At 61.6% G+C, this 26,459-nt stretch overlaps 1 protein-coding gene across 23 annotated transcripts in view; it reads right to left on the bottom strand.

Annotated features, from left to right (window-relative positions):
- MEGF6 (multiple EGF like domains 6) overlaps positions 1-26,459 on the bottom strand; it is a 123,240-nt gene that overhangs the window by 48,196 nt on the left and 48,585 nt on the right. The gene's annotated exons all lie outside the window — the stretch shown is intronic.

The raw sequence follows: 26,459 nt of genomic DNA, 5'->3' as shown, positions 1-26,459 counted from the left end.
CCAAGTCTTGCCCACCTGGGAAAGGGCTCCTGCCTCGTGCTATCTCGAGGAGGAGGAAGGAGCCCAGGAGCCACTGCGTGAGGCCCCGAGCAGGGAAGGGCAGGCGCCCAGAGTCTAGGGCCAGCCGGAGCCCACAAGCCCCAAAGACCACTGAGCCGTGCACTGTGGCTTGTCCCAATGGACATGCGTGCTAGCGTCACATGTCACCATCTCAGTTAGTATGTTCTTAGTAAGAATGAGTAGAAGAGAACTACCTGGTGAGCTATTTTTAGATGGACTGCATGCTGAAAAGGATCATATTTGCACCTATTACGTTAAACAAAATATAGTATTAAAATCAATTTCACCTATTTACTTTTGCTTTTCCAGCGTGGCCCTGAGAAACTGTGAGACAGTGTGTGTGGCTTACATTCTGTTTCTGTTGAATAGCCCCAGCTCTACTAGTAAGAACTGAGGCCCCAGGTGAGCCATGGAAACGCTCTGTGCCTCCGTTTCCCCATCTGTAACAATAGTACCTCACTCCTATGGGAAAAGCACTTGACTGAGGGTCCATAAAAGTCAACAAACGTGGGATTGGGAGGCCGAGTCTGGAGGCCTGACCATGCCCCTTCCCAGCCCCTTGCTCCTGCAGACACCCCAAGGCCATGCAGAGACCCATGGGAGAGACAGTGTCCAGAGCTGATTCTCAGAGGGCAGGGGACATCCTGGGACCTGTCCACCTCCTAAGCCATGGTGGACACAGCCATAGTCCAGAGGCATCCTGGAAGCCAGCCATGGACCTGAGCCTTGGCCCTCTCCCTTGATAGCCATCACCTCCATACCCCCACCTCAGCACCCCACCAGAGCCGTCTGGGGGCCACCGCTCCGGCCCACCCATTCCCCTTGGGGCTACCATCACCCCTTCCATTCATCTGGACTCCAAATCCCACGTCCATCCAGGGTGAGGGCTGGGCTACCACAGCCCGTGTGCCCAGTACCCAGCGCAGGACTGGGACCACAGAGGCAGCTCCTGGCGCACGGAAGGGCTGTATGGCATGGCCACATCCCAGGGCCTCTCTGGCCTCAGTTTCCTCATCTGTGCATGGGCAGAGGCTGGAATGAGACCAGCTCAGGGGCCCTGAAGCAATGAGACATGTGATTTGGGAAGGAGAACCAGGACCAGGTGTGTCACCACCACGGTGGCCGCAGGGTCCAGGCAGGGGAGGGCGGCCAACAGAGCAGAGCAAGCCTCCAGGGAGCAGCTGTCACAGTGCAGCGAGGCCTTCGGGAAGCTTCCTGCCAACAAGTTCAGGCAAAGGAAATTATCTTTTCTGCCCCGAAGCCCCCAGGAGCTATGGGAGCCTCCTGGGATCACATCCCCATCTCACCCTCAGGGTTGCTCGCATCAGACACCCTCATCTGACAGGCAGCAGGGAGGCTGCCCCTCTCCGCTCACCCAGCCCCCTGGACCCCCACACAGCCTACCCTGGCCCCACACAGGCTCCTCCTACCCCATAGCTTGGAGTCCCCCACTTCCGCTCCCCTTCCCCTCCTCTGCTGCACCGCGCCCACCTGCCCACCTCCCCTCTGCTCTCACATGCAGGCCCATGATTAAACCCTCATTCTGCCCAGGTGGAACCCCAGTGTGGTTGCCCCCCCGGCGGCTCTGGGTCCTGCCCTCTGCCCACGGCTCCTGGGACATTCTCCTGTGGTTTTGCTAAGCCAGTTTCCAGAGGAGAAATGGCTTCCCCAGGGCCACGCAGGGAAGAGAAGCGCAGCCCAGGAGGCCCACGTCCGACTCTCCCCCAAATCCTGTCCTCACTGGGCCACCTCCTTCGGGTTCCTCCAAGGGAGTGGCTCTGGCGGGCACCCACAGGCGCCCCTGTGGTTGGGCACATGGTCTCTCCTGCTCATTATCCTCCCCAGGTCATGGCAGGCACCGGGCAGACTGTCGGGCAGGGTTCAGTGCTGCACCTCCCCAAGGGGGCATCCCTGGGGCCTGGGCAAAGTGTTTCTAGGCAGCTCCGGCTTCACACCCTGGCTCTGGTCGTCCTCTGGTGGCCTTGGCCTCCCCGAACGAGCCTTCGTGGTAGTCTAGACACCCACACTTCCTCCTGCCCAACAGACCATGAACTCCGATGCACCCTGCAAAGACACTGACTCAGCGGTCACCTCTGCAAGGCCTGCCCGGCTGGCCGGCCCACCCTAGGTTGGACCCCCCACCCCTGCCCACCCTCCTCTACCGCACCCCTTCATTGGCTCATTCATTTAGCTTTTCGTTCAACAACGATGTGTGTGCCCACCACGGGCAGGACGTGGCTCGGGGGTACGGTGGCACTGCCCCACCCGACTGAGATGTCCGTCCAGGTCCCCACAGCCCGGGAGGGCTGGAGTATACATGAGCCCCAGCTGAAGCTCTGGGGTGCGGAGGGCTCCGGGCCATCCCTCCTGCTAGGCTAGGCAGGATTCCGGGCGTGGCTGTGGGGGGCAGCAGCACACCGGGGCAGAGCGCCTCCGAGGCCCAGGCTGCACCCGCAACACCCCTCCCCCACTCAGTGCCGCCACCGAACACATCCCGGCCGGAGCCTGTGGGGTCTGGAAGCTGTTTGGGAAATGCTTTCCCGATGTGGAAATGCAGCCGGCGTCTGTGCCTGGGAATGTGTGTGTGTCAGCAGAAGGCTCTCCCAGCCCCCAGTGGCTGGCTCCAGCTTCTCCTCTCTCTCCAAACTGGGCGGCCACTGGGCTCCTGCCAGGACCCAGGCCAGGGTGAGGGCCAATGCCACCCCCAAATGTCACTGCTCCCCCTTGGGGCTGGGCCCTGACTCTAGAACTTCAGGCAAAACTAGAGCCTGAAAGTGGACGGGGTTCAGCCAACACCCCCACTGTTGTGTGTGTCTGTCCCTCAGTGCTCACCTCTGACACCCGCTCCACAAAGGCCCCCCTCCGGCCTTGCAGCTCAGGCGCCTGGACACGTGCCTCTACCTCCCTGAGAGGGAGACGATGCCGGGCTGTCCATGCTGCCCCGGCCTCTGAACACAGAGCTAGTGTTGGGCAAAGCTGGGTTGGGTATGGGAGTAAGAGAGGCTGTGGGCACAGTGCGGGCTGCCTCCACCCAGGTTCCTAGGGGCTCAGGCATGGGGAGAGGGGGCCGCCAGTGGGGCCCAAGGGGGCCAAGGCCCCAGGCAGCCCAGTGCCCAGCCCAGTCTACCTCCTCAGCGGGCAATCTCCCACCTGGCCAGGCCCCTGGGGATGGCATCACAGACCCAGCACCTGGCATGAAACAGGGGGAAGGAGATAGGCCCTTGGCTGGTGGCGGGCGGGTTGAGGGTATGAGAGGAAGGAGTGACACTCAGAGAAGCTACCAGGAGCCACAGTCCATAGTCCTGACTGAGGTGGCCACGTTGCAGGGAAAGGGTTCACAGGCCCAGCAGGCACCCAGGTGGAGTGGCAATCACTACCGCCCACAACGGCCTGCGTGTGCCCTGTGTGCCAGGCCAGGGGTGCTCCCAGGTGGGCAGGTGGACCCTGAACGAGTGACTGGGGGGCACCAGACCCTGGGCTCTGCCCTCACGGACACCTGCAGCTCACTCTTCCCTCTCCCACAGAAGGCAGGAGATGGTGGGCGTGGCCACATGAGCGGAGGGCACAGGAATCACTTCCGGCCATGACATTTAAAAGCAAGTGTGAGATTCTTGGTCCTCTCATCCCACTTCTGCCCTGGGCACATGCATTGGTAGGGGGACCTGATCTGGGGTCTGGATGGGATGATGGGGTGGGCCATGGACACCGGAAGGTAAGGGCGTGTCCCCCGCAAAAGTGCTGGTCCATACACAGGTGGAGACTATCCCAGCTAATGCAGGGGGAGGGTGGAGATCGGTGGCCTGGGAGGGGCTGGGACCAGGCTTGGAGTTGGGGAAAGGAGCCACCTAGAGCAGCAAGGGGCACAGGGCTGCAAGGACAGGGCAGTGGTCAGTGTGCACCTGCTGACCCCCACTACAGACAGCATGGCCAGGAAGTTGCTAGAAGGAGGCCACTCTCAAGCTTCTCTTTAATCTGCCTTCAAGGGCTCAAGGCTCCTAAGCCCCAAAGCCCTCCCATGCCACCCTACCTCCGTGAGTGGCATGTGGACCTGCCCGGCGGTTTCCAACTCTTGACCTCCAGAGCCCAGCCCAGAGCAGGAGATCCATTTGTGGCCTGGGGTCTCACACAGTCTAAGCTGCCTCCCTGTGGTGACAGAGCAGAATGGCCTCCCCAACGTTCCTCCCACCCCTTCTCTCACTGTTGCCACCACAGAGCTTGTATCAGAAGCAGAGGGGCCCCCACCCGGCCTCAGAGCACACAGGGCCTGGCAGGGCCTCCCCAAACCGTTCCAACGTCAGCCTCATGGTAAACCCATTACCCTGTCCCTCCACTCCTCACCCAAGCCAAAGGAAGGAAAATCGAAACCACCGCTGTTTCCGTGAGCCCAGCTGCCATTCCTGACTGCAGCTGTCCCTGGCTGGGGCCAGGCAGAAACAGGGGGGAGCCCCTTCTCTTGTACACACCAGTCCCCGGGTGAGCCCAGGATAGAATGGCCCTGTCTCCCGGCTCTGAGGGAGGCATCAGACTCCCAGAGCCGCCCCCGAGAGCCCGAGGCCTTGTCTGTCCCGGTAAGACTCTGCTGCGGGCCAGCAGAGCATGTGTGCGTGTGTGTGACCGCGCTGTCTGTGGTTCTCTGTTGCCAGGCTCTTTCCCACCCAGCTGTGCAAGGCCCAGGGACACCTGAGCCCTCGAGGGCTGACACAGCACCCGCTGGGGATGTAGTCCCCAGGCAAGGCTGGCCCCACGCCCCAGAGCCCAGACTCTCGCTGGGACATCAGAGCTGCCAGGGGAACGGAGACTGCAGACAGGCAAGAGGATGTCTCACACTGCACTCAGAGGAGTGATCCGGGAGGCTTCCTGGAGGAGGTGGCGCTCAGCTGGCCTTTGGACATGACATTTTCAGGGACATGAACAGGCTTGTTGGAGGCCATATGGGGTGGGTGCAGGATGGCTGGGCAAGGCAGCAGAAGAGGTTGGGGGTAGGGGTGCTCAGGGAAGGCCCAGGTGCCAGGCAGGGAGTTTTAGCAGAAGCTGCGTGCCTGGAAACCCAGCCCAGACATGCCACATGGTGCTCAGGGCCTGGCCCACAGCAGGCACCTGGCCAGCTCAAATGAACCAGTAGTTGGTGGCCGGGGTACATCGCCAGGCTGGCTTCCAGCAACCCCGGGGCCCAGTGTGTCACTGCTGCTGACCTCTCTCCACCGGAAGCAGAACAGAACCTGCTCACAGAACGCCGGGGTCGGGGGGTGGCAGCCAGATCACACCCTGTGCCCAGGGCCCAGCCAGCAGCCTGTGCTGCCTTCGAAGCTGCCCAAGCCTGAAGCTGGCAGGGCCTGGCCATCAGCCTCTGAGGCCCCTATGCCACCCTCCTCTGCCTCTGAGGCCCCCAGTGTGGCTCCCCCTCCCCAGTCCATGCATGGAGTTCGCCCTGGCCCATCACTCCTGGGTAAGCCATCCCAGAAGTCCTCAAGTCCCCAAGGCCACTGGCATCACCGCACGGGCCCAGCTCAGGATACCGTGTCTACACAGAACGCAGAGAAGCAAAGCTCTAACTCACTGGGCTTCCCTGCCTGGACTCGTGATCAGTCCTGAGGCTCGGAGCGTCCACAACCTCCCCTCCAGGTCTCCCACGGGAAGTGCTGGGGCCCTAGAGGTCTGGTCATTCCAGGCCTCTCACGGCCTTGGGCACTGCTTTCTCTCCAGGGAAGGGAAGCTCTGGCCCTCTGCCTCCTTGCACAGCCCACCTCCCCGACCCCTAGAGCTACGTCTGGCCAGTCTGGGGGAGGTGGAGAATTCAAGGCAGAATTTGGGGGTTTGGCTGAGGCCTCAGTGGGGTCAAGAACCCTGCAGGATCCTGGGGTGAGGGGTAGAGAATCGGGGGAAGGCCTGAGCCGAATCCAATGCTCATGGGTGCCCTGGGGAAGAGAGGGCGTGGTGAGGAGGCAGCCCAGGGCGCTGGGTCTAAGGTGCAGTGTCACTACAGATCCAAGGCCTAGAGAGGAGCAGTGGCCGGGGACACGGCAGTAGCGGCCGGCCATCAGGAGGCTGGACCCCTGACAGAAAGGCCAGGCATGGGGAGGGGCCGGGGTGGGTGTGGGAGATAAAAGCAGAGGGAACATGACGGGAGAGGGGGAGGCTCAGGGGCTCAGCAGGGTCTCTCCTTCCTAGCAACACGGCCCCACCCGCACACACCTGGCTCAGCGCCTCGGCCCTGCCAGAAGGGAATGGTGGGTTCCACTCTCAGGAGGCACAGGGGGAACGTGACTGGGCGCGGGTCATGCAGGAGGCACCTGCCCTCCTGAGGCATCCGCAGCTCTGAGAGTTCACAGCCCCGGACTCTGGAGTGCAATCGCTCCAGCCTCCTCGTGAGTAGCCCCTGGGAAACCAAGCTGGGGCCACTGGGGCTTCCGGGAGGACTAGAGGAAAGTGGCTACCTGACGCCTCGGTTTCCCCAGCCCAGGAGGCCCTTGACTTGGTGGCAGAAGCTTCTAGGACCAGGGCAAGGCCTTGCCTGAAGCATCACTGGTCACCTTCCCAGGTGCGGGCTTATGTTCCCAACAGATGGCTCCCCGGCCAGGCCAGGGTCCCAGGGTGCGCTGAGCTTTGCCATGTGAGGGTGTCCACTGAGCCTCCCCCAGCTCCGAGTCTGAGGACTGCAGCCTCTGAGAGTTACGCAGGCCCCTGGGGTCGCACCTGTCCACCATCAGGGCTGGGATCCAAATCCAGGCCTTCCGGGCTGCTGCCTAAACCCACGGCCCTTCAGCCCTCAGTGTTCATCTGAAGCACAGCCACAGACGCCTGCGGACTGCCCGGCTCGGGGTGTCCTCAGGGAAACCGCCCCAGCGTCCTGGTTCTGGGCAGTCACAGAAAGCCTCTTGTCTTTCTGTTGCTGGGCTGGCTCTCACCGCTGATGTTGAAGGCTATTATTTTCCCGGCTTGGCCTTAACTGAGAACGTGCCTGCCAGGGTCTGCTCATTAGAGTCAGGAAATGAAAGCTTTTCACTCACAGCGCCTCGGACGGAGGAGGCCTCTGACCACAGACGCCCTGTCGGAAATGCTGCCATCCTGCCTGGAAGGAACACACTTTGCAGCCCGGCTTCCCGCTGCATTGGGAAGACAGCCAGCTGAAGAATGTTGGCCTGGGGAGGCCCAGATTCAGCCACCCGCAGGAACGTGGCCCCAGCTTTGCAACCAGAAGGCCCAGGTTCAGGCCTGGGCAGGGCCCATGCGCGAGGGACGCCGAGGCTTCGCCACACCTCCAGCCTCCATCTCTTTCCCTGCGAGGGCAGCCTGCCCCACAACTGTGTTCGCTTGTTCACTCCTGCTGCTCCTACAAGATGCCTTAGTCTGGGTAATTTACAAACCCTGGATGTATGTCTTACAGCTCCAGAAGCTGGGAAGTCCAAGATCCAGGCACAGCAGACCAGCCCTCTGCCTCCTCCCGGGCAGCTTCACAGGGCAGAAGGGGAACCACTCCCTCCGACCTTTTCTGGGGCAGTAATCCCATTCCCCAGGGCAGAGCCTTCCTGGCCTCCTCACTGCCTACGAGGCCCCACCTCTTCACACCATCACACTGGGGAGTCCATCTGAACGCAGGAATTTTGCAGGGACACCGATATTCAGGTCACGACACCAGATGTTTGTGGAATACCCACTAAGTGCCAGGCGCTGCTGGCATGGGGACTGGGAATGAGTAAGAAACCTCTTCCACATCCAGAGAAGCCACCAGCTAGAAAGGGCAGATGGCATCCTGGGGCCAAACAGCCAGCAGCCCAGGCGTCAGGGCTGGGTGGGGCCAGGCGCAGGATGGGGCCCTGGAGGTTGCCCTGGACTTCAAGGGGCTCTGGGCATCTATCCCCTCTGCCACCCTCCAGCTCTGACTCTGCAAATGCTCCTGTGCTCCCTGGGCCTCTTGCTTCACTCTTTAAACCCCCCATGGCACTGCTCCGTGGGGGGCCTCAGCACTTAACGTCATGGAGCAGGGCTGCTGCCCAGACTTGGCATGGAGTGTGGGTCACACAGAGCTTGCGGGGGCTTTCGGCCACCATGCCCCCTCTTCCGGTTCAGCAAGAGTACACTGTCCCGGGAAGTGACAAAGTCCTGAAAGCACTAAAACCTCCTGGGAGATGCCCGTGGAAATGCCGTTCTCCTGGGTGGAGGCCCTGCCATGGGTGGGACAAAGCGTTGCTCCCACAGGAAGGTCAGAGAAAAAGCTCCAGCACCAAGGCCCTCGTGGAGTGCAGGCAGACATGCAGGTACCTGCCCTGGGTGCCAGGACCAGGGTCCAAATCAGGGCCCTTTGCCTACTCATTTCTCCCCTGCCTGGGCTCCCTGGGAGAGGCACAGCTGGCCTGAGGGAGGCAGCCGGTCAGCACCCAGGCTTCCTAGTCCGTGGCCCTCGGTCACTTCCCACATGCCTTCCTCTCCCTGGGGACAGTGGGAACCTGGCAGTGCCCTCAGGCAGCAGGCAAGGGTGTGAAAGGCCGAGCCCACAGTGGCAGCAGAGAGTGGGCAGGGATGGGTGGGAAGGGCAGAGCGACAGACTCCCGGGCACAGGGACTCCCTAGGGGCACTGCGGTGGAGTCTCTTTGGTGGTCTGTGCTACCCTGAGCTCACCCCCTTACAGCAGGTCCCTTTGCTCCTGACAAGGGTGGCATCCCACACAGCCCGCTGGCGTCCCACAGACACTCCAATGAAGACCCACCTCCAGCCTGGAAGCCCCCGCAGCCAAGGAGCAGCTGAGAGCCGGGGTCTGGCACCGAGAAGGAAGAGCTGCCACTTCCACCAGAGAAGGCACCTTCTTCCGCCCAGCCCCTGCCTGGCCACCTCCCCCCACCCCTGGCTGTCCCCTTCCCCACGATCCCTCCTTATCTCCTGGAAGGAGGGGTCAGCCAGGGTGGGAGCAGCACAGTCTCGGGGCTGAATCCAGCCCCAGTGTGCGAAGGCAGCCCTCAGGCCTGGACAAGGGGGTCCACCCGGCCCCGGAGGCCAAACGCAGCACGGCTTTCTCCTTCTGAAAAGCAGAGAACACTTCTCCCCAGTGCATTGTCACTATGGTCTTCCAGACAAACCATGGGCTTCATGCAAGGGCTGGACCCATTTTACAGGTGGAATGTTCACAGGACTGAACTCCAACCCAGCTGGCAGTGGAGGAAGGAGCTGCTTATGGAGACCTGCCAGGGGTCCCCAGGCCTGGATATAGGGTCCTGGCCACCCCCACTCAGCCTGATGTGGGTCCTGGTCTCCAAGGACCATGGTCGAGAGGAGGCAGAGGAAGGCAGGTGGAGAGGGTGGGGAGCCCAGGCCGAGGGGAGGATGGGCCACGCAGGTGGGGTAGCTCTTCTTTCTGTCCAGGCCTGGGACTGGGCACTGGGCATTTCCCTGCAGCCCAGGCCGTGGGCCTCGAGCATTTCCCCCAAATCCTTTAGATTACTGTAACGGCTGAGAGCATTACTTGCCGCATTTTACAGAGACAGACTGGAGTTCAGAGTGGCAGAGCGACTCACCCAAGGCCACATAATAAGGAGCTTAGGGAAGCTCAAACCTGGCCCTCACTGACACCAGTGGCTGGTTCTGCAGTGGCCTCCTCAGAGGGGCTTCCCTGGAAAGCCCGGGCCATCCTGGAGGTGAGCTCGGGGCCAGGCAGCCCAGGCAGGAGCTCTACAGTGGAGTGCAAATTCCTCCCCAGGGCCTGCCAGCTCTGTCACGCACAGGCCTGAGCCCACCTGCCCAGAGTCCTGGGAGGAGGGTGGGCACATGTCAGAGCCGCGCCCTGCCCAGGAAATGGCAAAAGTGGTGGCAGGCATCCAGCCTCACCTGGGAGATGAGCCCTCTCTGGACTGCCCAGCCCAGCAGAGCAGAGCTCAGCTCCTGCCCCAGGCCAGTCTCCCAGAACATGACAAACACACTGGCCTGGAGATGCTCCCGGGGCCAGGGCCAAGGCACCCTGAGGCCAGGCTCCTGTGCCAGCACGCACTCCGAGCTTCATGGGGCCCAGTCATCACTGCGAGCGAGTTCTGGGCCCACCCCATCAACCTGCCACACACTGCCCTGTGAGTGGCCAAGCAACGCGGCCCTTCCCTGCTCCGGAACGGCCCGAATCCTGCGTTGGGGCTCACACACCCCCTGAGCCACGCGCTCACTCACACGCTCGGCAAGGCTGCGTTTTCGGGGGAGGCTGGGCTGGCAGAGGGACAGAGAAAACACAGCAGGCTCTTGGCCCCTGGCAGAGCCCCCTTGGCCACACGGTGACTCGGAGCCCCAGCCATCCCAAACACGCAGGGCTGGGGGTGAGAACGCTCAGACGGTACGGGGGGGCGAGGCCAGGGATCGGGCAGGAGAGGAAGCATTACTGCTGCTGGGAGGCGGGGTCTGTGTCCCGGTCCCTGGCCGAGATGCCGTCTAGTCTCCTGGCTGGCCCCGGGTCATCCAGTCCATGCCCCTGCCTCTGGCCAGCTCTGCCAGATGGCAAAGACCTTTCCCGTCTGTAGGGACCCCTGGCAGAGAGATTCCAGCACCTCCTGAAGGGATACAGGTCGAGGCCCGGGACTAATGTGTTTGCCGTCACCGTGCTGGGTTCGGCAGTGTCTGTCATGGAGTTGACATTCCAGAGGCCCACCACCTGCCGTGACTGGACGCCCAGCCGGCGTCAGCCTTGGAGGGGCATAAACACAGGCCAGCAGCCCCAGAACACGAATCACGAGACCCCGAGCTCTGGCCACGGGGAGTGGGAAGCCCGTTTACCACCCGGAGCCGCTGGATTGCAGGAGGGCCTCTGAGCGCCACACCACTTGGTGACACAGGAAGGGGGAGTGTGGTCACTCTGTTTTCCGGGGCCTGACACACACCTGCCAGGGACCCCATTATGGGGCCTCCCACCACCCCAGGCTGAGAGAGACATGGAAGGCCCAAGCATCAGGCTAACCCTCTCCCGCAGCATCACAGCAGCCAGCCTGACCAGGCTCTGCAGCCCACAGACCTGAATAGGGACTCGTGGGGCTACAGGGTGATACCCGTCCCCTCTGCCCCCAAGCACCGTCTGCACCCCATAACAGGTGCTCTCAACTCCGGAGCACAGCCTTTGTGCAGGGGGCCCTGGGGCCTCTCTGTTGGCTTCCCTGGGCCGGCCTGGGCAGGGTCAGTGGAGCTCCTCCTAGGAGGGACCCCCCACGCAGCAGCCTGGGCCACGGCAAGAGCCTGCCCTCATGCAGAGGTTGCTGGAACAGGCCCCAACACCAGCAGATGCTGGCCAGCCTGGGGAGTGTGCCACACAACCGCAGCCCTGGAGCATTGGGAACCTGCCAGGCAGCCCCCAGCCCAGGCCCCCAGCAGGGTCTTGGGCCTCTCACTCTGCTCTGCCTGGCGTTCCCAGCCACGGGCACTGAGGCCACCTGGGAGCCACACCACGCCCCACCAAGGCCCGGCACCAGCCCTGGCCTGGCAGACCCATGGCTTCCCACACACCGTCAAGGAGTGGGGTTTCAGACCCCATGCAGCAACTAGGGAGACGAGCGGGCTTGGGCCGAGGAACAGTGGGGCAGAGGGGCCCACCTGGAGCTGGGGGCAGGGTGGTGAGGTGGCAGGTGGCACTCAGGGCCGGGTCCAGGCTGACCTCGGGGGGATGACTCGGGTCACTGGACAGTGACCCTCCCTTTGCTCCCTACCCTAGGTGGGTGGGCATCCCCACTTTAAAGGGGAGCATATACAAGGCTCTTGGGGGAGAAGGAAGTTGCCTGGGTCCCATGGCTTGGCGAGGGGGCCAGCCCTCTCCCCAGGACACACAGGCCCCCACCCCATCCGTTACAGCAGGCGAGTTTCAGGGGCCGGGGGGCGCCTGTGTCCATTGCGGGTCTTGGTGCTGCCTCTGCAGGGACTCCCAGCCCCGGGGACACCAGCCTGAGAGGGGTGCGCTGCTTCCCCAGGGCTGAGGTGAAATCGGTTCAGCACAGGCACCCCACAATGCCAGAGGCCAGGTAGCGGGGTCTGGTCTTAACCCTGACACCCCAGTCCCCGCCGGTGAGCAGCCCTGGGTGGGGGCTGAGTGGACCCTTCTGAGGGACTGCACAGGCCGCCCCAGGTGGGGAAACGTAAGCTGTCCCGCTCCTCCTGCATCCCACCTGGGACAGGCTCCTCGGTGGTTGGGAACCTCCAGCTCCAACGTGTGGAGGTGGCCAAGTCCCGGGGCCATCCCACACCTGGAGTGGATAAGGGTAGGGGCCCTGCATGAGAGACGGCATGGCAGCCGGGCCCCTCCTCATCCCGGGTCTAGGAGGGGGTTCTCCTCCCCTTGTCCTGCCCAACTCCACCTGCACCCGGCTCGTCCTGGAGCCTCTGGGGCTTTCCGCCAGCCCAGTGGAGCCCCTTTCACAGAAACCACAGCAAAAGTCAGAAAGGAGCAGGGTCCGAGAGCCGGCGGGGACTATGCACAGGTGCAGCCACCCTCCCTCCTCACTAAGCCAGGGCTCCCGAGCCTCCCAGGCCCCAAAGGTCACAGCAACTTCTCCCCTCCCCCAGCCTCACACGGCCACAAGCACAGGCTGGAGAGGAGCACACAGAATCTGTTTCTAGAACATCCCAGACAGAGCAGATGCCCCTCCCACTTCCCTGACCCCAAGTCCAGCAGGCTGGCCCCTGCCCCGCTCCAGACGGCTCGCAGCTGGACAGCTGGAGACAGCGTTGGGTTTGGCAGGGGAAGTTCTGGGAGATGATGACAGTAAGTGTCTGACCCGGGACAGCAGAGCAGAGGCCTGAGGACTCTCTCCCAGGGGCCAGGCTGCCCAGACTCACCCAGGGTCAGATGCCAGGGCAGAGGCTGGAGCAGGCAAAGGAGTGTGAGTGCGAGATGGGGACAGCTCAGGGCCCCCACCGCCACCCCCCTCGGCCTCCTCCCCCACCTCAATTCTAAACTGTTACCATCTCTCCCAGTGGATTTTCCTTCTGTCTGTTCTTGACTTTGCCGACAGCCTGCTAGCCATGGCGGGGCTGAGCTACAGGGTCTGCCCAGAGCTCGCAAACTCTTCAAACCCCGGGCCTTGCCTGAGCCATCCCTGCCTGCCCCTCCTTCCCCCTGCACGGCCCCCAAGGTGGCTCCCACCAACACCAGGTCCTCTGAGTCCCCCCAGAGGCAATGTCAGGATTACGGAGCAAGTTGGGTGAGGAGTACCCCTAGTGGAGCCCTTGGAGCAGCCTGTGGGCCGGGAAGGAGGGTGCCAGGGAGGCCACCGAGGCAGGGTGGCAGTGGGCTGGGCCATGCCCCACCTTGGCAAGTCTTGCCATCACCCTGCAGCTGGTGTCCGGGGGGGCAGCGGCAGTAGAAGCCCCCACGGTGTCACGGCACCAACCCGCACAGCCCCACTGGCGACGGCACACCCATCCACGTCTGCGAGGGGAGAAGCAGGTGTGGTGCCAGCCACGCGGCCACCTCCTCCCTTCAGCCTCGGCCCACCTGAGGCCTCAGATGGATGAGGCTCAGGGCTCCCCACAGCACAGGGGACATGGTCCAGCAGAACAGGCCCACCGGAGGGAGGCCTGCGTGTGTAAACTGAGCAGCAGCGGAGCCACACTGCAAAAAGGGTCCCTCCCTCGCTCCCAGGGAAAGTGGCCGCTCCCCGGGCCTTCAGTGTGGTGTGACTCGCAGGAGCAACATTTGGGTATGGCTTGGCAGAGGAGGTGGCCCTGCTCCCGTAAAACAGCCACACCCTTTTTGTGAGTCCCCAGAGATCGGCCGCTGTGTGTGTTCCGGTCAAGCGGTCTGCCACAGCTTTGGGTTTTCGGGAAAAACCCGGCTTCCCTCGGCTCTGAGGCCGGGAGTTCCACCGTCACCTGCACAGCAACACCCCCTCCCCGCTTCGGACAGCCCCAGGCCCCATCTTCCCTTCCTGGTGCATCTCTGGGGATCTTGTGGCATCTGAGTCGGGCCTGGAGAGCAGGTTAGGAGCCCTGAACACCACGCCATGTTGCTGAGCCCAGCCTGCCAGGATCCAGAGCCCATGCTCTAGCCCGCCCTCCATCTTTGCGGGTGCAGGAATGTGGCAGTTCTCCAGGGGTGTGCCTCTGCCTGGTTCAGGCAGCAGGATGCCCCCCGGGACTTGGTCCTGGGCAGAGGCTGCATTGCTGCCTCCCCACACAAGTTGACTGGGCTGGTAGGGGATTGAGGGACGAAGGGGACCAAGTGACCTGCCTTGAGAAGGTACTGGACCCAACTTGAGGTGACGCAGGGACCAGGCGCCTCTGCCCATCCACCCCTGCTGAGCTGCACCACCCAAGCTTCCGGGAATGCTCAGCCCCTGCGCGCTGCCTCTAAAGGCCAAAGCCAGGCCCTCCCCAGCTGCATGGGGATCGGAACCTGGAGGTAGGCTCAGAGCCAGTGGAGCCCCCAGCATGCTGAGGATGCAGATGGCCAGATGCCAGCCCAGCCCACAGCGTGCTGTTCCCAGAAGATGAGGCCGTCCTTTCCCACCAGCAACCCAGACAGACAGAACCCAGTGAGGACCTTTCCGGACCTGAGCCGGCCCAAGGCTCCCCAACGCCGGGGGCATTTCTCTCCGCACCTCCTTAAGACAGGCCCTGGAAGAGCCCTGGGTCGGGCCAAGGGCCTCAGGGTGAGCACCGTCCCATGAGAACGGCCGAGCGGAATGCAGGCCAGCCGTCTCCGGACTGTTGGAATGCAGCTGTCAGCACAGCCCTGCGGAGGTCCACGGTGGGAATTTTTTGGGAATTCCTAGAGAGTTACACAGGGCGAGACGGAGGCCGGCCAAGGCCGGGGTCAGAGCCAGGGTGCCCAGGGTCCCCTGTCTGCCTGGCCCCAAGAGCCTGCCCTGGCAGGCAAGCAGCAGCCCCTTCTCCAGTGTGAGGCAGGCACCCAAGCTCTGGGACCTGTCCTGACACTTAGGCCAGGTGGCTGGGAGGGCGGTGTCCAGGCAGGTGGGGCTGGATGCAGGTGAGCTTCCTTACAGCTGCTGGCACAGCTGGGTCCCCAGCTGCCCAGGCCTGAAACACTGCTGGCCACGTGAGCACGGGTCCCCAGCACCGGGGCAGCCTCCCAGCACCCCACCCTGACGCTGCTACGCTCCACGGAGAAAGGAGCCCACAGCTGGGGACCTTCAGGGACTCCCCACACCCACAGGAAAAGCCCCTTAGCCTGGCCTGGCATGGGGGCTGTAGGGTCTGGCACTCAGGACAGTTACCGCTGCCTGGTCACCCTCGCTGAGGCTGCAGTCGCTCCTTATCCCCCCAAAGCCCCCAACCCCAGCATCTCCATGCTGGCTGGGACCCCACCTTGGGTACCTGTGGGCACCGCCTCCATCCCAGGCTGGGCTGAGCTCTAACATGCCCGTGGCTCTGGATGGGTGATCTGCCCCCAGCTGGACCACGCAAGCTCTGGTGGGGACTGGCCCCACTAGTCTCGGGGCCCCCATGCTCAGCCCAGAACAAGCCCACAAGGGCCGCAGGAGACCCTTGGTGAATACTGAAGAAGCTGCAGGTGAACCAGCCACCAGGAGTAAAGCCAGAGCCTTCCAGGGCAGCCGGGCCTCCCCCAACCCTTGCCCCAGGCTTGGGCTGGAACTCTGGGTACCAGTCAGGCTGATGCCCCATGGCCACAGGCAGACCAGAGCCCAGGAGGGAGAAGCTCAGCTCTGGGAGCAGGTGACAACTCCTCCCCAAAGCCGGTAGAAGCCTCCGTTTCCTCCAAAACCCAGGACCAGGGTGTTCAGGGCTCCAGTCTAGGTGAGAAGGCGGGAGGTTGCCTGGGGCTTCTGGGGCCCATGGTCAGGCTCGGGTGTAGGCTGGCAGGTGGCTGGCACCCCATCAGTTGACTGCATGCAGAAGGGTCCATCGAGTCACCGAAGACACTGGCATGGGGCATCCAGGGCCACCCGGCCCTGCTGCTCCCCACAGCTCACCCTGCTCTCTGGCCCCACAAGGACTCCAGCTCGGGCTATGAGCTGTCATTTGTGCCCTGGAATTACCTGGCAACACTGCAGCCCAGGGAACCACCCAGAGGTTGACCAGCCTTCCTGCACAAGGTGAATCTTGAGCAGGGACCTCTCAAAGCCCAGTACATGGGCACTGGACAGGCCCCTTGCTCCAGCTTCTCCCAGAGGTGACCCAAGCCTGTGCACAGGTGGGCAGTCGAAGGTCAGAAACAGGCTGGGCTCTGGGTCTTCACCTGGAGACTCACAAAGGTTGCCCTCACTGCTTCTCGCCAGCCCCAACCCAGGGGTCCCCGCTCTCCCCAGAGTTGTGAGTGATGGCGGATGCCACCTTGTGAGTCCAGCCTGAAGGGTGGTGAGGGGCAGGCTCCACGCCCCCAGCCCTCCCCATCCCAGGAGTTTTCTACCAGCAGAAAGCAACAGCTCCCTCCACAAGTTAAACCCAGAGGCACATAGACCCAGCAGTCCCACCCTTAGGCACCTGCCCAAGATAAATAGAAACAGGGACTCAAACCACGGTGTGTGCACACGCTCACGGCAGCCTCGTCCACAACCATCAGAAAGAAGAAGCCACCTGGGCACCCACCAGCGGGGTGATGGAGACAGACACGGAGGACGACAGCGAGGAGGAACCTCGAACCTCGTGCCGCGTGAAAGGAGCCCATCTCGAAAGGTAACACAGTGTAGGATGGGGCGTACCTGCTGGCGGGTCCGGGGTCCCCTGGGAGGGTGAGGAGAATGTCTTGGAATGAGATAGAGGTGATAGCTGCACAGCACGATGCATGCATGAAGGGTTGCTACATTTCAAAGGGGGTTATTTTATGCAATGTGACTTTCACCTTCATTTAAGAAAAAAGAAAAAAATGGCATCTCAAGACTGGACGCTGCACCGCACTTCTCCAGCAGTTCTGGTACAGAAGGAAGCAGGCGTGCCCAGGCCTCCAGGGTGCTCTATGCCAGATCTGGCCCCATGTCAGGGGCCTAACTCAGCAGCAGTGACTGCAATGTCACAAGTACCCAGCAGCCACCCAGCCGGGACAGGGGCTCCGAAGACCCAGCCTTTGCAGCTGATCCAGCAAGCACAGGCTGCAGAGTGAGAACCCAGGGGGAGCGAGAGGGGACCCACATCCCCACCACCTGGGCACTCTCACCTTGGGGGAGCCAGTGTCCGCCCTGTGCTGGTCCATTAGCAGGAGACCCTAACGGGTGTGACAATGGGGCTCTCAGATCGGCCGCCAGATGTGGACAGGGCCAGGATCTGAGGCTCCAGCCGGCCGGGGCTGGGCAGCTCCCTGTGTGCCTTGGGGCCCCCGAGTGTGCAGCAGGTGAGGAAGAAGATGTGGCTCCCAGCTCCGAGAGCCGGACCTGTGTGGCCATGTGTCTGGGCAGCTCCCCTCTAGCGATGCCAGCCTCCTGGCCTACACCAGGCCAGATGCCCCACAGATGTGGGGCTGTCAGACCCAGCCCCCGTGGTGGTGAGACACCAGGGGCTCTGCTTGGGGGTGGCCCCACCCCATGCAGGTGACAAAGTGTTTCCAAGGATCACACCTGGGGATGGAACAGCTGGTGTCAGCCCGCTCCTGCGTGCAGACCCCAGGGGTCTCAGCCAGCATGAACCACTCTGAGAGAGGCTGCTGGGGACAACAGGACCCAAGGGGCCAAAGAGGTGGGATGTGGGGAGCCTCCACCAGGAGAAACTCTCGCCAAATTCCGAGTCAACGGGGCAGGATCAGGCCCTGAGCCAGTCCAGCTCCACAAGTCACTCCGGGCTGTGTCTCCCCTAGGACCAGGCACTGGCCATGAGGCCAATACAACCCCTTAGCAGGCTGGCTGGAAACCCTCCCTCCCAGACACAGGGTCAACACAGACCCAACACACGCTCCCAGGATGCGGGCCAGCTCTCGCCCTCTCAGCGGTCACAGGCTGGCTCTGACTTATACTGCCACGGCCGCAGGGGACAGGAGACAGCAATCTGCCGACCTTCCCCACACACCCCTCTGCCCAGACACACCACACTGCAGGGCAGCCGGAGAGTCAGGAGCTGGATGGGGGCATCCAGAAACCAGCAGGGCTGTGGCTTCCATCAGGAAAACCAGCCACTCGGGTGATCCCCCTGCCCGAGGCCACCCTCTGGGAGCCACCGGCACTTGTAAAACCCCTGTCACCTCCCAATCCACACTTCCACGCGGGAGCCTGAGAGCTGAGCTCCCTCTGGTGCCTGTGTTCAACCAAGCCTTGCTGGGCTCCCAGGTGGGCCGTTTCAGACATCTGGCAATCCCAGCCCCTTGAACCACACTTGTCCCCAAGTCAACGTTAGCATCAGCCCAGGCACCGGAGGGGACTCCTGCTCTGGACACGCTAAACTGTGGCTCAACTCTGGGTGCGTTTTCTCACCCTGCTCTCGGGACCCCAGCGGTGGCTCCCCTCAGGATTGCCACTCCACTGACAAGCACGGAGCCTCCCTAGGCCCCTGAGCCCTGGGCACAGCGATGGGCGTGAATGCAAAATGGCCACAAAGAAGCCTTAGCACTCAACCCCGCCCACCAGGGCCAGCCTCCCAGGCAGGGCCATCTCCCTGCTCCAGGCTGTGGGGACATGGTGAGGGCAGGTGTCCAGGGCCCTAAAGGAACACAAGCTGCCTGGGGCTGCACCCGATGCCAGGAGGGCAGCAGGGGTCTAGGACAGAGCCAAGAAAGTGCTGAGGCATTCTGGTAAGGCCACGCATGGCGAGGACATGGTGAGGGCAGGTGTCCAGGCCCCCACAGGAACACAAGCTGCCTGGGGCTGTGCCTGATGCCAGGAGGGCAGCAGGATGGGGTTGAGGACAGAGCCAAGAAAGCGTTGAGGCATCCTGGTAAAGTCACACATGACGGCTCATGCCTGTAATCCCAGCACTCTGGGAGGCTCTGGCCGGAGGATCTATTGAGGCCAGGACTTTGAGACCAGCCTGGGCAACATATGAGATCCTGTCTCTACAAAAAATTAAAAATTAGCCAGGTGCAGTGGCGTATGCCTGTCGTCCCAGCTACTCGGAGGCTAAGGCAGGAGGATCGATGGCCTCAGCCCAAGAGTTCAAGGCTGCAGTGAAATATGGTCACACCGCTGCACTCCAGCCTGGGTAGCAAAGCAAGATCCTGTCTCTAAAAAAAGAAAAGAAACCTGGGGAGACTCCCCTCGGAAGTGGGGAGGCCACAGCCTGCCAGGGTGGCTTGAGGGGAAAGGGCAGCTATGCCCACCCACTGGGCCCAGACCCCCCACTTTTCTCGGCAGCTGCCTTGCCCCCCAAGCCCAGCTGGGTCTTCCAGTCCCCCACCAGTTAAGCCTGCTGCTTCTTCCTGAGGCCCCACCAGTGAACAGATCAGATGCTGCTGCCCAGGTCCCCGCTAGAGCTCAGGCTCAGTCCAAGGCTCGGGGCCTGACCAGGCCCCAAGGACACCTTGCAAGGTGCCCAGTCCCTAATCTCCTCCAGACAGACCTACCTGCCACTAGGGCTGGTGGGTAGGGACCTCAAAGGGAATGCACAGCTCCGTTCTGAGGGTACAGGGAGGCCCCAAGCTCCGCCTAACTACCAGGGCCTTGGAGCCAGACTGCCCCATCACATGCCCCGCCCCCTACTGATCCCCCCCATCCTCTTCCTTCCCTCCCTGGCTCCAGCCTGAGGATGGGGATCCACGGCCGACCGGCTTTGCCACCAGGGGCCCAGCCTGCCCAGCTCCCCCCACCCCAGGGTGCTCTGGGTACCCTGTGAGCCTGGCGCCTCCAGCAGGACCGCCACTGCACATCCCTGGGCGTGCTGGGTCTTTTCCTGAGAGTCTTCAGGAACAGGTGGAACGGGGGCACAGGCAAAAGACCCCCCTGCCAGCCCCAGGAGAAAGAGCTGATGAGGAGGGGGAGCCTCACCATGCAGGATAGAGGCTGGAGCCACGGGAGAGAGGCCGCCCCACACCCCAGGCAGGGGAGCTGTCCTCAGAGACGGTGATCCCTGAGCCAAGTCCGCCCACTGGGCCTCGGGCTACGGCAGGAGCAGGATTTACGAGGCCCTGCCTGCCCGGGAGGCCACGAGTCTTCCCAGCCTGCAGCCCGGTGTCACCCAGGCAGGTCAGGGCTGCTCCCAAAACCTCAGCCAGGAGCGCTGACGAAAACCAGCTGGCCCGGAGTCCGCCGCGCGTGGCTCCAGAGGAGAGGCAGGGGAGAGGCAGGGGAGAGGCAGGGGAACGGCAGGCATCGGGGGCTTCACAGGGGGGCCTGCGCTGGAAAGGCCCCCCTCCAGGATGGGTGGGCAGCCTCTCACCTGCTGTGCCCCAGAGGTCCAACCTCTGGGAACAGGTGGGCCCGGGAGCTCCCCGTTGGCCAGCACACCAGAAAGTGCCAACGTGGGTGTGTGGCACAGCTGCAGCCTGCCTGGTCTCCCTCCCCAGGAATGTTCTGCCTGGAACCCAGCTGGGTCCCCCTACACCTCAGGGGCAGGGACAAGCGGGGGGCCCTGTGCGAGCTTGCTCTGCGGGGCCGACACGCCTCCCAGCATCCTGTGGGGAACAAGCTTGGCGCCTGCTTCCAGAACGCCCACTTGGGGTGGGGCAGAGCACATGCACCCCATCCCGCCCCCGGCAGCCACCATGGCCCCCTTGCCGTGCACCCTGCTGCATGCCATGGGCATGGGCATTAAGACAACACCTCGGCAGGAGACGGTGGGGGCTCGGGCTTGCCACACTGGGCCGGGAGCATCAACCAGCGCCCAGACCAGGTGGCTCCAGAGAGGGCCACTGGGGGATGGCAGGGGCACTGGAAAAGCCGGCAGGATCTAACGAGGGGTGAGGACCCAGCCGGGCCAGGCGGGAGGAGGACGGAACTCCAGGGGTCCCGGTGAGAGGGGAGGGTGGCTTCGACCCGGGGGAAGAGGGGCAGGTAATTCACCTGGAGTCAGGTAAGGGCCCCAGGGTCCCAGCTACTACAGGCGGCAGCTATATCCGTTTCCTGGGGCTGATATACCAGAGTGTCACTCACTAACCAGGTGGCTTAAACAACAGAAGCGTCTCTCACAGTTTTAGAGGCCATAAGTCCAAAGTCAGAATGACTGGGCCCCTGGGGCAGGTGCTCCAGAGCCTCTCCCACAGCCAGATCCTCTCATTCCAGCCTCCGCCTCCAAGGTCCCGCTGCCCCTCCTCTCCTGTGCCAGCCTCTCTCCCTCCACGAGGACATGTATGACAGCATTCAGGGTCCACCTGGGCAACCCAGGGCCACCTCCCCATCTCAAATTCCTTAACATGATCACATCTACAAAGTCGTTGCCATTCAAAGTAAAGGTCACAGGTCCCCGAGATTAGGCTGTGGACATCGTGGGGCCATTATTTAGGAGACCACAGTGTGTAGGCTAGGGCCACTGATTTGGGCGTTGGCCTCTTCCAGCTCCCTCAGGGCAGAGACAGGGCGGCTGGCAGGGGAGTGGGACAAGGGCTGATCCCAGGCCCTGCCCGGCCCTCTCCTGTCCTGGAACCCAGCCACAGCCTCTCGTTCAGGGCAATGGGAGAAAGCAGGAGAGACCAAGGCCCAGATCCCACCAGGCCCGGGGCCTGCCGGGCAGAGAGAACCACAGGTGGTCCCCACCACCCATCCACCCAGGGCTATGGATCAGGGCCGAGAAGGGGCATCTACTGCCCAAAATGACACCCAGCAGGAGAAGCTGGGCACGAAGAGGGTGTGAACTGCAGAAGGCCTCTCCCTGCACCTCCACCCATGCTCAGCTGGAAGCCAGGTGCCCAAAGGCAGGGCAGAGGCCTGAGGACCAGGTTTCAGGCTGGCATGGCCTCAGGCCGCTGGGTGTGGCTGATCCCCAAGCCACTCTGGGCCTCCACCCCCCATGTCCAGACGAGACAGGAAAATACAGGCAGGATGAGAGCTGGTGCAAGGAGACTCCAGTAAGCACTGAGGGCGCTGTGTTTAATGTGGGCGGGTCAGAAATGAAAGCAGGAGGTGGCAGAGCTCCAAGACCCCTGTGGTTCTCATGGCTGCAAAGGGGGCCCCAGGGAGCTGAACCTGTCAGTAAGACAGCAGGAGCCTACAGGGCCAAGTGCAGCCCACTCCAGCCCACCCCACCCCGCAGGGCTACTTGGTCAGGCGCCTGCTGCCGCTCCTGCTAGAAGCTCCTCCTGGGGTCTCAGGCCAAGACCCGGGAAGCCGGGCTGACGGCGACACCCAAAGGCTGAACTCGCCCCTGCCCCCAACTGAGGAAGCACGGTATCCTGGAAGAGCTGAGCTGGCATCCTCCTGAGCATCTATCCAAGAAGAAAGTGCCCCAAATAAGTCCCCAACTCAAAAGCTGTCCCATCATCTCTGGGGGAGGGGCTGTGGCTTCGAGTCCACTCAGGACCAGTTATATCTCCAGTCTGCCCACCTTCCCACAGGATTCGCGGGATCCTGGCTGGCTCTGGAACCAGCTGGAGTCCGTGGCCAGGGGAGCCCCTCTCCAAGGTGGGCTGGGTTCAGAGACCTCGGGGGTGGGGCTCCGCCTGTTACAGCAGACGTGGCCCTCCGTGGCCCGGGCACTGAGTGAACCACGTCCCTGTTGCGGGGCCACCCTGTGTGTCCACACTCTGCTCCCCCAGCTCCGTCAGGATTTCCCAGGATGGGGGAGGGGGGCGGGTCCCCACACATAACCTGGAGCTCTGTGTGAGGCCAGCAGGCCGGGTCAGAATCAAACTCCATGATCTTGGCACAAAGACACCCCCACAAGCTCCCGGAGGTGATGACGTCACACTCATTAAGTGAGTTTCATGGTAAGTGGCACATCCAAAACCGCTGGCCAGCTGAACCAAATTGGCCCGGGACCTCCTCGCGGAGCCGCAGCCAGCAGGGGTAGGAGAAACCTCGGCAAAGCAAGAGATGCCCTGGGCCTCCTCTCAGCCGCCCACCCGGTTTTCTGCCTGCTTCCCACTCCAGCGAGTTGGGAGCAGGTCATGGAGGCTGCAGCAGCAGAGCTACCTGCAGCCCCTGCAAATGAGAGGACAGACGACCTCGCGACTGCCTGAGGCTGGGACACGCTGGAGACGAACAGGACTGACCGCCAAGCAAGACCAGGCAGCTTAAGAGCTCCATTGTGGACAGGGGGTGGCACATAAATTATCTTTCAAAACAGGACACTGGAAAGCAGAAGAGGCCCCGGTAAAAACACAAGGATGCAGGTACTTCGTGTTCCTGTCCCAACCACGTGCGTTCACAGACCGGAGAATGTTAAAAACTGCTGAGCCTGCCGGGTGAGGATGGCTAGGCTGCCTCACGGCCCAGGGGAGCCAGATCTGCAGAAAGAACGAAGGCTGCCCCTCAGCTGACCTGACCTAGGGAGGCGATCCCGGCTTATCTGGGGGGCCCAGTGGAATCACCTGGAGTTTCGTGGGTGCTGGGGATGCAGGGGAGGCAGGAGAGAAGGTCGGAGTCAGAGAGAGAGGTAAGGACGCCTCAGTAGCCAGGAGAGACGGGTGCTGCTGCCTTGGAAGATGGGGGAAGGGGCCACGAGCCAAGGAATGTGTGAGCTCCCCAAAAGCTGGAAAAGGCAGGGAGACGGCAAGACTCTCCCTGGGTCCCCAGAAGGGACCAGCCCTGACAAGACCTTGATGTAAGTCCAGGGAGACCCGAGCTGGGATTCTGCCCTCTATGACTAGAGATCACAAATCTGTGCTGTTTGAAGCATTACACTTCTAACCATTTGTCATGGCAGCAAAAGAAAAATTGAACCTTTACCATGAAAAACAAACGGAACCCAGCTTCCCCCGCAGAGCTCTGCAGGCTGCTCCCGGCTGCAGCTGCCCTTGGCTCCCAGGATGGCGGGGGCATCCTGCCCGGCCAGGCTGGCCTGGAGGGGTCTTGAAGGGGAGCCACTGTCTAAGCAAGCCCGGCGTCCAGGCTACGTGCCCACCTCGCTGGGCGGTTATCTCTGCGCCTGCAGCTCAGAAGGCCTGCCAGCCTGCGGTAGCCAGAACATTCCAATCCCAATTCCCGTCAGACCCCGCCCCGCCTTGGCACAGCCTACAGAGAGCCGGACACGGGGCCCGCTCATCCCTCACTCACTCCCACAGCCAGCACTGCAGAGTACCGAGGGATGCCCAGACCAGGCAAAGAGAGGCGGGGGATCCAGGAAGCACTGGCGGCGGGGGAGTTTAGGGGATAAAGTGTCGAAGGGCACATCAGGGAAGGCCTCCCAGAAGAAGCGGCCTGTGGGCAGACGTCACTTGCATAGGCTCAGAGAAAACCATCTAATCTATGAGGCGCTGTCTGGGCGGGCACAGCAGTCAAGAGGGCTGGGTGTCTCCACGGGCTTTCAGGAAACACACTGACAGCTCAGCCCTGTCGTGAGTGTTCTTGGGTGGTCTGCTGTCTAACAGAGCCACGCAGAGCCCTCTGCACAGGAAGCAGGCTTCTGCGGTGCAGCCAGCCTTCCCCTCCCCGCTCCGTGCAGTGGTTCAGCTGGGCCAGTGGCCATGGTCTGGATGTGCTAACTTCAGAGTCTCCTTTAGACCCTCAGCACTCACTGCCTGGAGGACACACATCACCCAGCTGTCCTGGTCCAATGTCACCCCCAGGTGACAGCTCCAGGAACTGCCTGACCAGCTTTTCTCCTTTCTTCCCTCTGAGGACTCTGCAGTGCCACTACCCCTGCCTCTCTCGTCCCCTCTCTCTCTCCCTCCATCAACTGGTCATGCATAAATGTACATGTGACTCTGTCGACCTCCTTTCTAATTTTCTTCTAAAACTGAATATCTAGGTCTGGTGCGGTGGCTCACATCTGTAACCCCATCATTTTGGGAGGCCAAGGCAGGAGGATCACTTGAGGCCAGGACTTCAGTATGTTGGGACAACTAAGTTCCTCTTCAAAGACTCAACTTCCTGGTCATAACTTGTAAGGTTGTAAATCAACTCTACCCCCTTAATCCCCCCACTTCCCTTTTTCTTGCTTACAAGATACATGTTTTCCCTATTTGGAAAAACTTTAGATCTAAGCCAACTGGGATCAGCTTAGGTTGTTCGGTCCAACCCCAGTCAATAGGGGAAAGACACAGAAACCAGAACCGTGTTAGGGATAAAAACCCCTTCCTTTCTGTGTTCGGTGTGCCCTTGCGATCGTGATGGATGCGAGCAGCACGCTTCTGCAGAAGTAAAGTTGCCTTGCTGAGAAATTTTCGGTCTGAGTACTGGTTCTTGTTTGCGGCACCGAGCACCTGTTTCTAACAAATACAAGCCTGGGCAACATAGCAAGACCCTATCTCTACCAATTTTTTTTAAATTGGTTGGGCATAATGGGGTGCCTGTGGTCCCAGCTACTCAGGAGGCTGAGGGGTAGGATCACTTGAGCCCAAGAGTTCAAGGCTGCAGTGAGCCATGATTGTGCCCCTGCACTCCAGCCTGGGTGACATAGTGAGACCCTGTCTCAAAACAAAACAAACAAAAATAAAAATAAAAAATTAAACCACATATCTTAGAAGATTCTTCTCCATCCCTCATCCCACCCCTCTGCATTGGGAGCTCCGGGATGCATCTCACTCTGCAAGGTGGGTAGAGGAGGAACCCTGGGGGCCTTTGCAGTGCACTAAGGCCATTCAGCAAGGCAGCCACTTGCCCCGTCATTAAGCCTCAGGCCCTGAAAAGTCATTCCAAAACTACTGCCTTCCATGGGGCGGTTCCTCTTAATTTAGGTTACTGGTCTTGCAACAGAAGAGCTTCCTCACTCCACTAGGAACCTTGACATTTGACCGCTCAAACATCAATCTGCAGCCCGGCAAGGTAGCACATACCTATAAGCCCAGTGCTTTGGGAGGCTGAGACGGGAGGATCACTTGAGCCCAGGAGTTCGAGGCTGTAGTGAGCTATGATTGTGCCACTGCACTCAAACTGGACAAAGGGCTAGACCTTGTCTCAAAAAAAAAAAAAAAAAAAAAAAAAGGAAGTCTACTTGCAAACACTTGTAGTAATCACAATTACAAACCCAATGGCTTGGGAGTGGGGCCGTGGGAGTATCAAGCCCAGACACCGAAAGCACGGAGCCATCCTCTGTGGAAGACACAGGAAAGGAGGCATCTGAACATGCACCAAGCAAGAAAGCACCCAGATAAACAATGGGCCTGGCCAGTGCAGTGGCTCATGCCTGTAATCCCAACACTTTGGGAGGCTGAGGCGGGTGGATCACCTGAGGTCAGGAGTTCCAGACCAGCCTGGCCAACATGGTGAAACCCCGTCTCTACTAAAAATACAAAAAATTAGCTGGGCATGGTGGCAAGTGCCTATAATCCCAGCTACTCAGGGGGCTGAGGCAGGAGAATCATTTGAACCTGGAAGGCAGAAGTTGCAGTGAGTGGAGATCACGCCACTGCACTCCAGCCTGGGCGACAGTGTGAGAATCCGTCTCAAAAAAAAAAAACGAAACAAAAACCGATAAGCCCGTCTCCTGGGAGTAGGGAGGCACTCTAGGGGCAGGAGAAG

This window comes from Macaca mulatta, chromosome 1 (assembly GCF_049350105.2).
Source record: "Macaca mulatta isolate MMU2019108-1 chromosome 1, T2T-MMU8v2.0, whole genome shotgun sequence".
In the NCBI taxonomy this organism is placed as follows: domain Eukaryota; kingdom Metazoa; phylum Chordata; class Mammalia; order Primates; family Cercopithecidae; genus Macaca; species Macaca mulatta.
The sequence above is the reverse complement of the archived record's forward strand: the minus strand, read 5'-3'. Positions and strand labels throughout refer to the sequence as shown.